We start from the raw sequence: 12,076 nt of genomic DNA, 5'->3' as shown, positions 1-12,076 counted from the left end.
AAATACAGGAAGACATGAGAATGACCCTTTGCTTTGGAAACAAAATAAAGAAAACTTCTCTTTACTCTCTCCAAGGACTATGATTACCTAGATGGCATCAACTGTAAGTCTGCCTCTTTTGGTAAGGTAGCTTGCTGAAGAGCAGTGGCTCTTGTCAACTGCTGGGCTCCCTCCTTTTATGGATGAAAATTGCTCAGTTCTCAACGCCTGTTCTCTCCCGGGTATGTCTGGAAACAGGTGACCTGTAGGAAGTACTGTGGAGAGGACACTGGTTTACAGACATGGCATCTTGAACTTGGATCTCTTGGCTGCATGCTTCCCCCCACCCCCATCTCATGACAAGCACCAATAGGCAGGGAGGAGAGGGACACCAGCCCCTAACTCCTTTCACTGGCCTGCTTTTCATCTGCCCTTTGCTTTTCAGTTTTGTTGCCTAAGGGAAGAAGACAATCTCTTCCCTGAGTTAAAAGGTCCAGTTTGGTGGGGCAGAGGCAGCAGTTTAAGTACAAGGAAAGCCCAGACTCCAAAGCTAGACTGACCTGGAGTTGACTCTCATTTTCACTTGATTGGTGTTTGGCATTGGGCAAGCTACTCCACCTCCGTGAATCTCTGTTTTCTCTTTGGTAAAACGTGGACTGCTTCAGTTAAGAGTGAGGATTCCATGACAAACTGTCACATCATAAATTTTAAAATGTTTGGGGTTTTTTCTTTTTTCCTGTGAAGTACAGGATTTTTTTTTCTTTTTTTTTTCTTTTAAGAGAAGCGGTCTAATGTGGGCTCTGGAGTCAGACCATCAAGGTTTGAATCCTGGCAGGGTCATTTATTGGCCGTGTGACTTTAGGCCAGTTAATTAACTTGTTTGTGCCCTGGTTTCCTCAACTGTAAAATGGGACTGTAAAATAGTTGTGAGGATTAAATAAGTTAATATATGTAAACGTGCTTGGAACTGTCCCTATATACTCTATAAATTTTAGCAATTACTGTTACTAGATTACAGGAGGGCTTGTGAGCTGATAAACTGAAGATAAGGATGGGGAACTAGAACCTTCTCCTCCCCCCACCCAACTTTGGGGACTATGTGACCACGTGGAAGAAACAGAAGCTCCTAGAGATCAGAGTAATTGCTGTGGAAGAGAAGGTTCTAGTATTGGAAGGGAGGGTAGCATAAGGCAAGAAGCATGTGAAAAAAAGAGAGGCCTTGATGACTCCGGGAAGCTGGTAGAAGCCAAGGCTTGTTCTAGAGCTGATTTAAAACAAAATAACAAAACATATGTATGATTTCTGTAGGCAGAAGAAAGAGGAAGCGAAGACGGCAAAGTGTTTAAAAGAGCCTTTCCTCTTTGCAGGCACCGGCTTGGACCTGGTGCCAAAGTCGAGCAGGTGGCCGGACAGGGGACCGCCTTCACTCCGGCCTTGGGTCCCACCCAAGGTCCAACAGGCAGGCGGACACCAAGCTCTAGGGCCGGCGGGCGGGGGCGGGGGCGGACGGACTACAACTCCCAGCATACTCCGCGGCGGGCGGGCCGCTGCACCTGCTCAGTGGGGCCGCCCCGGGCGCCTGGGTATTGATTATTCCATTGTGTGGGACGCCTCGGCTCCAGCCAGTGAATGAGGCGGAGGAGTGAGGGCGAGGAGGAGGAGGAGGAGGGCGAGGAGGAGGAGGAGGAGGAGGAGGAGGCGGCAGGGAGCGAGCGAGAGTGCCCAGGGTGAATCAATGGAAACCCCCTCACGAAGCCGGGAAAACACTTCAGCCGCAGCCAAATAGCATTGATTATTTTCCTTCACTTCCCTCACCGCCGTGAATTTATTTATTTATTTTTTCCATCTCCGTCCCTGACGCCCCGGAGTGAGCGCTGGAGGGAGGGAGGAGGAGGGGAAAAAAGGAATCAACACATCGGAGAAGTCCCTTCCAAGAGCCACCCCCTCCCCTCCCCGCCTCGCGCTGCTCGGCGGCCGCGGTTCGACTCCCGTCCCTGCTTCCAGCTGAGGTGTAAGTGCATCGATTTCCGATGCTGCTGGGTTGGTTTTTTTCTCCTCTCCCTCTCTCTCTTCTTCCTTTCCTTGCTCTTTGGAAGCTTGAGACGGAGGGGAGAGGAGGCGCTCGGAGACTGCCGCTGGAGGGCACGGAGAGGGACGGGAAGGGGCTGGGGGAGGGGACCTGGACGGATAGACGGACAGATCGAGAGCCTGAGGAGAAGGAGGGACAGAGGTGTGGGTGGGAGGGAGAGGGCCTGCGAGCGGGAATGGGGAAAAGAGTGATGCTGGGGTAGAGGTAGAGACGGGGAAAGGAAAGGCATCGAGGCTGGACCAGGAGCTAGCCGGACAGACGGAGGGTTACGAGAGCCTAGACGGACCGCGCCGAGCTGTGCGGGAAGCGGGGGTCCCGGAGGGAAGGGGAGGCCGGGTGAGTGCCGGGGCTCTGAGCTGTCAGCCAGGAGGGGCCTGGGTCTCGGCGGCCCCCCGCCGGCCGCAGGATGAGGGAGGAACCGCGGCTAGCCGGCGGGCTGATGGATGGGCAAGCGCGCTGGGGGGTTGGGGGTAGGGGTGGGAGGGGACGTGGATATCCTTAATCTTCGACCGTAGGTTTTGCCTGAAGTTGAGTTGTTTGTTGGGTTGGTTTTGTTTTTTGTTTTGTTTTTTTTGTTTTTTTTTTTTGCTTGTTTTCTGTTTTGGGTTTTTTTGTTTTGTTTTTTGAAAGGTGCCAGTAGGTGAAGGGGAGGCCAGTGCTCCTACTCAAGGTGCAGTGTGCCTCTCCTGGCTCCCCAACTCCCCATCCGCTCTAGTCTGCCGCTCTCTCTGAATGGCCCTATCGCTGAACACTCGACCACGCGTCTTGCTGCGCCTGTTGCCCCGCTGATCTCTGCCATGTGTCCCTATCTCTTGATTTTGCCGTTCTTCACCTCATTCATTCTCCCCACCCATTCATGTCCGGGTCTGTCTGTGTGTCACTGTCTCCGGATGTGACTTCCTCTCCGAGTGATCCTCTCACTGTGTGTCCCTGTCACTATGTGTCACACCTTGCTGCCTGACTGTTCTAGCCACCGAGGACTCCATGCCCTTTCCCTCAGGGTCTGAATAGATATCTCTGACCTTTTCAGGCTGCTTTGGAGTTTGCTTATCAGTCATGACTAATGGTTCTGGTAGTCACTGGTCAGGGGCCTGGAAGAGTGGAGGGATGGAGCAGATGTGTCTCCCCCAGGGTCTCGAGTACCCTTTCAGCATGACCAGGACGGCCTCCTCTTCCATCTTCACCCAGGAAGCTTTGGAACTTTCTAGCATTGTTGACCATCCCCTTTGCCATGTGCCTGTGTCCCCCATCAGGCCCTCACCTCTGGTCTCCTGAGTAATCATCTGCCTCTCCAGGAGATTCCCACCACAAACCTCTTCCTTGCCGACTTGATTTTCCTCCCTTCCCTCACTTTACTATTATGTATTTTTTTATTTCCCCACTTTGTTTCACACCCTTTAGTTCCCCCATCCCTGTCTCCCATGATCTCCTTGGCCTATTCTTCACCTTTCTTTCCATCATCTGTCCTCTTCCTACCTTTTCTCCTTGGTCACCCTAAGTTTCTTGTATTCCTTATCTTCTCACCCAGCATTTTAACCCCAGCAGCAGAAGATACCAGAAGGGCTGGGAGAGGTGGGGAGTATGCTTTGTGAAGGCACATTATTAACAGGCCAAGAAATCCATGTAGTAGGTTTCCAGGGCATATCACCCCTTCATCAGTCAGGGCCATTATGTTCATTCACTGCCAGCTTGGATTTTGTAAGGGGATGTTCTCTGGGACTCTGAGCTCCACCCTGCTCAGTTGCCCCTTATCTTTCAGTTCATCTAGACATCAGTGGCTTTTTCTTTACTTTCTAATTCATCTTCCTCCTGGGTCCCTACTCTTATCATACTTGGATTCAGCACGATTTTTTACCAGGCAGTTTTCATTAGTGTGACAGAGGCTAGTTTATGCAAAGGACCAGGTTCATTGAACCTAAAGAATGGGAAAGATGGATAAAGAGTCTGGAGAGTTTACCTTGTTTTAAGCCCATCATGGTTTTTCTAGGCTTTGGGAGCTTGAAGGGTGAAAGGAGGAGGTAGATATGGGCAGGGAAGATTTCAGAGGTGAAGAGTGACAAAAAGATAGGGGAGGCTGGGTGCAGTAAAGGCATGACGTGAGGAATGTGCGAAGGCAGGAAAGAAAATCCATGCGGAATGCTGGGCAGGGGAGGAACCGAGGGGTGATTAATGAAAAATTGGGAGAGTGAAATAAAACACGAGTTAATAGTGCTACAGAAGGAAAGAGGGAGAGAAAGGATAGAATCTTTCTAAAGAGGAAGGTCAGCGGAACGAGCAATGTGAAATGAGTCCAGTGGTAAAATGGGGGAAGGGAGGAACTGAAGAAGATGAGGTGAGAAAAGAGTGTAGTACAAAGAAGGGAAATGGAAGGGAAGGGAAGGAGTGCTGAGGCAGATCAGAGCCGCACAGAGCCTGGTGGGGGGAAAGAGGAGAGCTGGAGGTATCAAAGGAAACAAATGCTTCTGGTGTGAGAAGGACACAGTGTGACAGATGCAAAGGGAACGCCGCAGGAGGGGCAATTTGGAAAAAGGGCAGAGCAGAAACACCACTGGGCGAAGCCCCAAAAGAGAGGGATGCCAAAGGAGAGGGAGAGAACACGCAGGGATATCTGGTGAAGAGAAAGAGAGATCTGGCTCATTTCATTGGCCAAATCCCTCACTACCCCACTGAAGGCCTTTGCATTTCCTTCCCAAGCCAGGGGGACATGAGCAAAGAGACAACAAAGTAGAATTCCCATATACTTTAGCTGATAGGAACTTGAATCTTTCCAGCCCCCTGAGAACCAAAGACCTCCAGCCTCTGATGTCATAAATTGCTGCTGTTGCCTTGGCAACCTGACAGGGTTCCTCCCTCCATGATGTCAGAGCAGCCGGTGTTACCTTAAGACCCACAGAGGAACAACTCGCTGCTTTGCTGGATAAGCGGATGGGGCTGGGGCCAGAGTCAAAGCTGTAGGATTCCTGGGTCTCGTAGCTTGACCTGGCCTCCCTGAAGCTGTTCTTAGCTCAGAGTGAAGTCTGGTTTGTGAGTGCTTGAGGTTCCCTAGAGTCTGCAGGAGCAAGAGGAAGGGACCTCAGGAAACAGACAGCTTTGAGGATGGGATGGTAGGACGGAAAAGCAGTCAGAGAAGGAAGAGAGCTGGAAATGGCAGTGACAGAATGCGAAAGAAGGGCTTTGTGAGCAGGGAGGAGAGTTACTGAAAATGCAAGATGAACCTCGCTTTGGGCTTAAGAATGGAGACGGAAGCTGGAAATGCAGAATAGAGGGGATCGGAGCTGTGTGAGAGTATAAACGGAAGCAGGGATAGAGAAAAGGGAAGGAACTGTGGAATCTGGCTGTGGAAGAAGGGGGAAAAAAAAAGGACTCTGAGAAAAGCTGCCGGGTGAGAGACCCAGGGTTAGACCTGATGGCCACATGAGCAGCGGCTGCATCTGTCTAGTTTCCGAGTGTTTTCTAGCACCTTGCACAGTGTCTGTCACACAGAGGATGCTTCATATCTATTGACCAGATGTCGAATTAATAGGGAGAGGCTAAGGAAAAGAGTTGCCCACCTTCCTGTCACCCCACCCCTCAGGCCTAAGTCTGCCTAAGTGGGTGAGTTGGGAAGGCAGACCCTGGAGGAAGGGGCCGGAGGGGAGTTAACTGAGCAACTGTGAGATCTGAGGCGGAGAGAGGAGAGACTGGGTTAGGGGCACACTTGGAGGCAGCTAGGGCTGACTCTCGGGACAGATCTGGGAAGTCTTGGCAGAGATAATGGGAGAAAACATGAATGAACAGTCTGAGGAACCCAAGAGGAAGATACAGAGGAGGGTAGAAAACAGGAGGTGGTTTCCAGAAAAGGTTGAGAGGTGTTTCCAAAGATGGAGTTGGCAGATTTGAATTGCAAGTAGCACCCCTACCCCACCCCATTCCCGACCATGAAACCACAATTGAATCTGCCATATATGTGTACACACACACACACACACATACACACACACACAATGGTCACAAGGAGTTCATAAATCAATACCAGGCCCATCATAAACACAGGCCCATCCTAAGCACCTTGTCCAAACCCAGGCAATTACAAGCATTGGCCAAGTGAGCCAAAAGGCAAGAGGAGGCACAGATTTGGGTGTGAGAAATGCTGTGAGGGATGGCCTTGCATTCTGACTGCTAGAGTCTAGGGGAAAAGAGGAAGAGGCAGGGGATGCAAAGCTCATCAGAACTCTGAATGAGATCTGCAGACACACACTTCTGCACACACCAGAGAGAGGTCTAAATACAGAAGCCATAGAGGAGAAAGATGCACCCAATCGGCAATCGTAACTTAACCTATTCCTATGGTGAAGAGTCAGAAAGACTCTGAATGGATCTTTGAATCTAGGAAAGAAGCCCTGGAAGAGAGGGGGTGAGTTGGGAGCGCTGGGGGAGAGTCACGCTAATAAGAGAGGCCAGGGCAGCTGGAGAAGGGGCTGGTGGGCGGGGGCCTGCGGGGAGGACAGTGGCAGCTGGATGCACTGTCAGCCGCAGCCATGGACTTGGGCAGCTCATATTTTGCAGCCGGCGACAGGCTGTCGACACGGCGGTCTTTACCTCACCGTTAGAAACTCATTTCATTGATTTTTCCATCTTTCTTCTCTGGCTTCTCAGTCATCCCACCACTCACTTTTCCAGAGCCCCTTGCCTCTCTGCGGAAAGCCCCAGGGGACCGCCTGCCCACCCCTCCTCCACCCCAGGCTGGTGAGACAGGGTGAAGGATTTAGAGGGGCCTTTCAGCACCCTGAGGTCATCTCATTGGCTGTTAGTGTCCCCCTTCTTGTAGACACTTGTGCAGAACCCAGAGCCTCTGTGTCCAGTTGTTTACGGTGCCCAGTTAAGGGATGGCAGGGCTGAGATCCATCTGCTCTCCTGTCACCAAGCTGGACGACTATGGTGGGCTGCAGACACCTGGAGGAAGACATCTTTTTCTAATTCCTCCCAAGACAGCTCAGCACCCCATAAAAAAATCTCTCTTTCAAAGTCAAATGAGAAAACAGGCCCTGCCTCTGTATTTGGGCAGGAATGTGGGACTATACTGAAGCTAAGCTTCCAGCCTTGGAATCACAGCAGGGCCACCCCCCTGGAACAGTGCTGGCCCAGGGGCCGGTGCGGTTAGAGGCCATAAGTAGCAGGAGCTCTCTGTGGAGAGAAGAGAGCGGACCTGTGCAGTCTGGTCCTGTGCGACATGTTGATGTGCAGAGCCGGTGGGGCAGGGTGGGTGAAGAAATGTGGGCTTCATGTGTGGACATTTCCCTGGTGCCTCCTCCAGCCACAGCCAACTACCCCCAGCCTCTCCCCCTGGGGCCGGGATTGGGCTAAAGGTCAGGAGTCAATTGCCAGTCATTTGGCTTCTCAGTGAAGGAGGGCAGGGGGTGGGACGGCAGTGTTAGATTGTGTTTCCCTGAGGAACTGATGGGGTAAATGCCATTTCCATCCTCAGATTTTTTTTAATTGAAATATAGTCAGTTTACAGTGTTGTTAGTTTCTGGTATACAGCATAGTGATTCAGTTATGAATATAAATATATTCCTTTTCAGATTCTATAAATGTATTCCTTTTTAGATTCTTTTTCATTATAGGCTATTACAAGGTATTGAATATAGTTCCCTGTGCTCTACAGTAGGACCTTGTTTATCTATCTTATATGTAGTAGTTAGCATCTGCAAATCCCAAACTCCCATTTTATCCCCCCACCCCCACATCCTCACATTTTTCATTCCTTGTTGTCTGTGACCCCCTACTCTCTTAGTCTCAAGCCCAAAGCCCTCTGGCTCATCCTCTTTTTTTCTCTGGTCTTGGGAAGGCTGTTTCTCTGGGGCCCAGTGTGTCTTGGGTCTCGAGTGTCAGAATCTAAATTCTGCTGCTTCCTTCGATTCGTGGGCCGGTCGCCCCCATCACAGCTGTCTTCCTTTCCATCCTGCCATTTCCGTGTTCTGAATCACTTTTCCGGCTTGAGCCACAAACTCCTTCTCCCATCCCCAGCTTCATCAGGCTACGTGGTTTTCAAAACCTTGAGATAAGTCCGGGTGCTTTAGGGAAAGGCGTGTGCTTGAGGTTTAGGAAGAGGGAAGGCTAGAGAAGGCCAAGACACGGGTTCAGGATGGATAGGGCAGGGAGGAGCGGGAGAAGCGGAAACAGGCTGTATAGGACGAGGAGGGAGTCAAAGGTACACACCATGTGACTTCCAGCAGGAGAGGAGGCCACAATTTAAATGAAAAAGGAAAGAGGGCGGTAGGCTGAGGTTGCGGGGACTAAGCAACGGAAGAGAAGAGAAAAACCGGGAGCCTGACCCCCTGCAGAGAAATGAAGGCCACAGGAGGGGGGAGTCAGAGTGGTTCGAGAGGCTTAAGGTGGAAAAGGCTGGCCGCCGGCTCAGCCTCCGCGTCAGTCCTGAGTTCAAGCCGTGCCGGCTTTGACCCTTGTGGGAGGAACTGAAGTGGCAAATTAACGACGATAATGAAGTCACTGCTCCTTGTTTGTCTTTGCTGGTTTCCCCTTGAGATTTGTCCTCTGGCCAGACGGGGCACCGTGGGGGAGGGGAGGGCCAGCAGCAGGGAAGGGCGGGGGAGGGGGCGGAGAGGAGGACGGGGAGATGGAGACGTGGGGACAGGCGGACCCGGGGAAGGAAGAGGGAGGGTGATGAGTAAAGGGAAGAGGAAGGCAGGAATGGAGGAGTGGAGGGAAGGCTGACGACGGAAGAGGAGGGCAGGGGAGTGGGGCGCGGAAAGACGGGAAGGGAAAAGAACAATGGGGAACGGGAGAGGGAAGCCTGGAAGGAGGAGCAGAGGACCGGGAGGGAGAGGAGTGGTGGCACGGGGAAATGGCGAGCCGGAGGGGAAGGACGTGGCGGGGGCTGCGGGAGGTGCAGCTGGCGGGGCCGGGGGCGGGGCCTCATCTCCATCTCTAATGGCTGTGAAATGAGGTTAGCTCCATTAGAGGCGGTGAGAGTGTAACGAGATCACACTCATTAGGGCTGGGCCATCCCAGTAATTACCACCACCCCAAACACGCCCGCGCCAGCCAGGCCACCGTGCACAAACAGGCACGCGGCAGCACACCCGCACAGGACACCCCGCCGTTAAACGGAAAGCCCGGGGCCCCCGCCGGCATAACCCAGAGCCTCGGGGAGACTTGGTCGGGGGGCCGAGAGCGAGCCCCTTCACCAGCTCCGAAGAGGTGCTGGGACTGGGCTACACCCAGGCCCTCAGCCACACACACAATCATAAAGCAATAAACGCACACGTACACTCCAACTTGGGGAAAAAGACACGTGCAGCAATTATCATTTCCCTTTATTGATCACAAAGTGCCAGTCTCAATGAGGATCGTCTCATTGGGCACAACTCCATGAGGAACTATTCCCTTTCTATTTATTGAAGAAACAAGCTTTAAGCAACCCACCCGAGGACATTTACATAATAGGCAATAGAACTAGAATTTGATTCCAGGTCTGTCTGACCTTAAAGGCTATCTTTTTATTTAAAAAAAAAAAAACCGTACCTTTTCCCCCTGAAGTTCATATGCTATTATGCCTTTTCTGTTTGTTTGTTTGTTTGTTTGTTTGTTTGCTTGGGGTTTATTTATTTAAATGGAGACACTGGGGATTGACCCCAGGACCTTATGAATGTTCAGCCTGCACTCTACGACTGAACTATACCCTCTCCCTCACATGCTATTATGAATACACATGTGTAGACTTTCAACTTTCAGAGAGGTTATCACAAATGAATACTCATATCATCAGTCAAATAACTCAATCTGTGATATCTATCTCCACCCTACTCCCACCCACCAAACATACACACACACACACACACACACACACACCACACCCAGACTGGCCAGAACACCTGCACAGACTGCAGTATGAATAGCGCCCCCTGGAGTTGTGCAAAGCAGTGGCCTGTGCCGGCCCATCTTATCCTAAGAAACAAACCAACTGGGAGAAGGCCATCTAACACCTTCAAGCTTAAAGGAGAGCATGACAGCACAGATGCTCAAGGTAACACACATAAGGGCAGAGTAACACACTCAGACTTAAAGGATCTCATTCAAAATGCTTACCAGCCAGAGTTGAGAAGCTTACAAATTAGCTCCAGCGGAGTGCTGAGGTCAGGCTCCCTGAGGCCAATCTCGACTCTGCTTTCCAAATGTGAGACCTTAAAAATTACTTAACTCATCTAAGTCTGTTTCCATGTTTGTAAAATGGGAATGAGTAGCTGAATCGATTTCATCGGGTTGTAGTGGAGAATTCGGTGATTTAATGCTTCCAGAGGGCTCAGCACAGTGCCTGGCACATGGTAAACATTTAAAGATATTCTTCTTATTATTATTTCTTATTGTTTTAATAGTATTTAAATGGAGTCATTACTATCACAAGGATTCATGCAGAATCAAAGAGCCAGAAGGATTTATTTATATAAACAACCACTTAGCATGATATCCTTCCAAATTAATTCTAGAAGAATTGCATGTAATTCTTTCCAAGCTCAGTGCAGTGAGGTCAAAGGTCTTCTACAAAGATCCCCCATGCCAGATGGGATCCTGAATCTAAATTCAAGGGCACAACTCCCTGTTCCTCATACCCCAATGCTCATACAGAAGAAGGATTTAGAGCCTATTCGTGTGGTCATCTAAGCCTGGGTCTCTCCAGTAATCTACAAGATCACATAGCTCTACACCGTCGTCCTAGCACTTGTGGCATCATCGAGGGAGATGCACTGGCAAGAGGCTCCATCCCTCTCCTGGACATCCTCTTCTCTAGCTGCAGCACATCTCAACAAAGCCAGGCAAATATGGATGGATGCTTATCACTGGGTGTAGTTTTAATCCACAGCTTCCCTTTTAGCCCTGTCAACTCCCTCCCCACCTGTCTTCTTCCTCTCAGCCTCTCCTTCCTCCTCACACCCCACCCAGTTCCCTCCTGCCCACCTTAAGCATCTCTTAAAGTGGAAGACATAGTCTCTTTGCTCCATCCCTCTCACTGGGGACAGGCCACCTGCCCAATCTGCTGCCAAAGCTGGGAGGCATCAAGGAGATTCAGTATTTGCATATGCAGATCAAGCCCCAGCTCCCTGCCCACTCCCTTCCTCTCCCTCTCCCTCTCCCTTCTTCAGTCTTACCCTCTCTGACACTCTTTTTCCTGCCTGTCTCATTCCCTGCCATTCTCATTTTCTCTCTTTTGGACAAAATTTCTCTTATACAAAGTAAGCACTCCTTCGATACTTGGTTTGGGGGAAGAGTTCTAGGAAAACTAGGTAGAATTCAAATGGAGGAATAGTAGTACTTTTGTTTGTTGTTTTCTTTTGAAATATAGGTGAGATTTAGAGACAGAGAAAGTAATCATTTTAATGCAGGGAGAGGCCATAATAGTTTTGATCCAAGTGTGAGCCTGGGCAAAACTTCAGCCTCTGCGCCGGGATACTGGGGTGTCTCTAGGCTCAGCCATCAAGAGGGCCTGGTGAGAAATGAACTCTGCTGCTGGGCAGACTAGATTTAAACACTGCCCCCAAAGAATCTGCCCTCAGTTGAAAAGGGCAGAGATGAGAGGATGAGTCCAGTCGAGAAGGGGCGAAGCAGAAGGAAAGAGGCAGCCTACTTGCACACATCTTGTCTTGCCCTGCTCTGCAGGAGAGAGCCAAGATAAGGAAAGGCACTGACCTGATGGATACCAGTGTGGGCCTTTCTCGCATGTTACCCGTACTAGTCTTCACGACAGCCGGGTTAGGACAGCAACGTGGAGCTGTGTGATCTTGAAGGTGCACTGGAGAGACCCAGGCTTAGATGACCACACGAAGCCAGCTCTGAACCCTTCTGTATGAGCATAGGGAGTGAGGGACAGGGAGTTCCCAGGTAAGGAAACAAGACTCAATGAGTAACTTACCAAGGTTGCACAGCTGGTGAGTGGGGGACCTGGGGTGGGTCTGAACCCGGGTCTGCGAGAATCCATAGCCCATGTTCTTCCACTGCCTGAGAAAAGAAATC

General features: G+C 50.7%; 1 protein-coding gene across 1 annotated transcript in view; it reads left to right on the top strand.

The window, feature by feature from the left end:
* The first annotated feature begins 1,627 nt into the window (after positions 1-1,627).
* Positions 1,628-12,076, top strand: part of ZFHX2 (zinc finger homeobox 2) — a 28,398-nt gene continuing 17,949 nt past the window's right edge. Inside the window, exon 1 of the mRNA XM_064485842.1 lies at positions 1,628-1,990. The gene's annotated coding sequence lies outside the window, so the exon portion shown is untranslated. The remainder of the gene's footprint in view (positions 1,991-12,076) is intronic.

Source organism: Camelus dromedarius, chromosome 5 (assembly GCF_036321535.1).
Source record: "Camelus dromedarius isolate mCamDro1 chromosome 5, mCamDro1.pat, whole genome shotgun sequence".
Lineage (NCBI taxonomy): Eukaryota > Metazoa > Chordata > Mammalia > Artiodactyla > Camelidae > Camelus > Camelus dromedarius.
The sequence above is the reverse complement of the archived record's forward strand: the minus strand, read 5'-3'. Positions and strand labels throughout refer to the sequence as shown.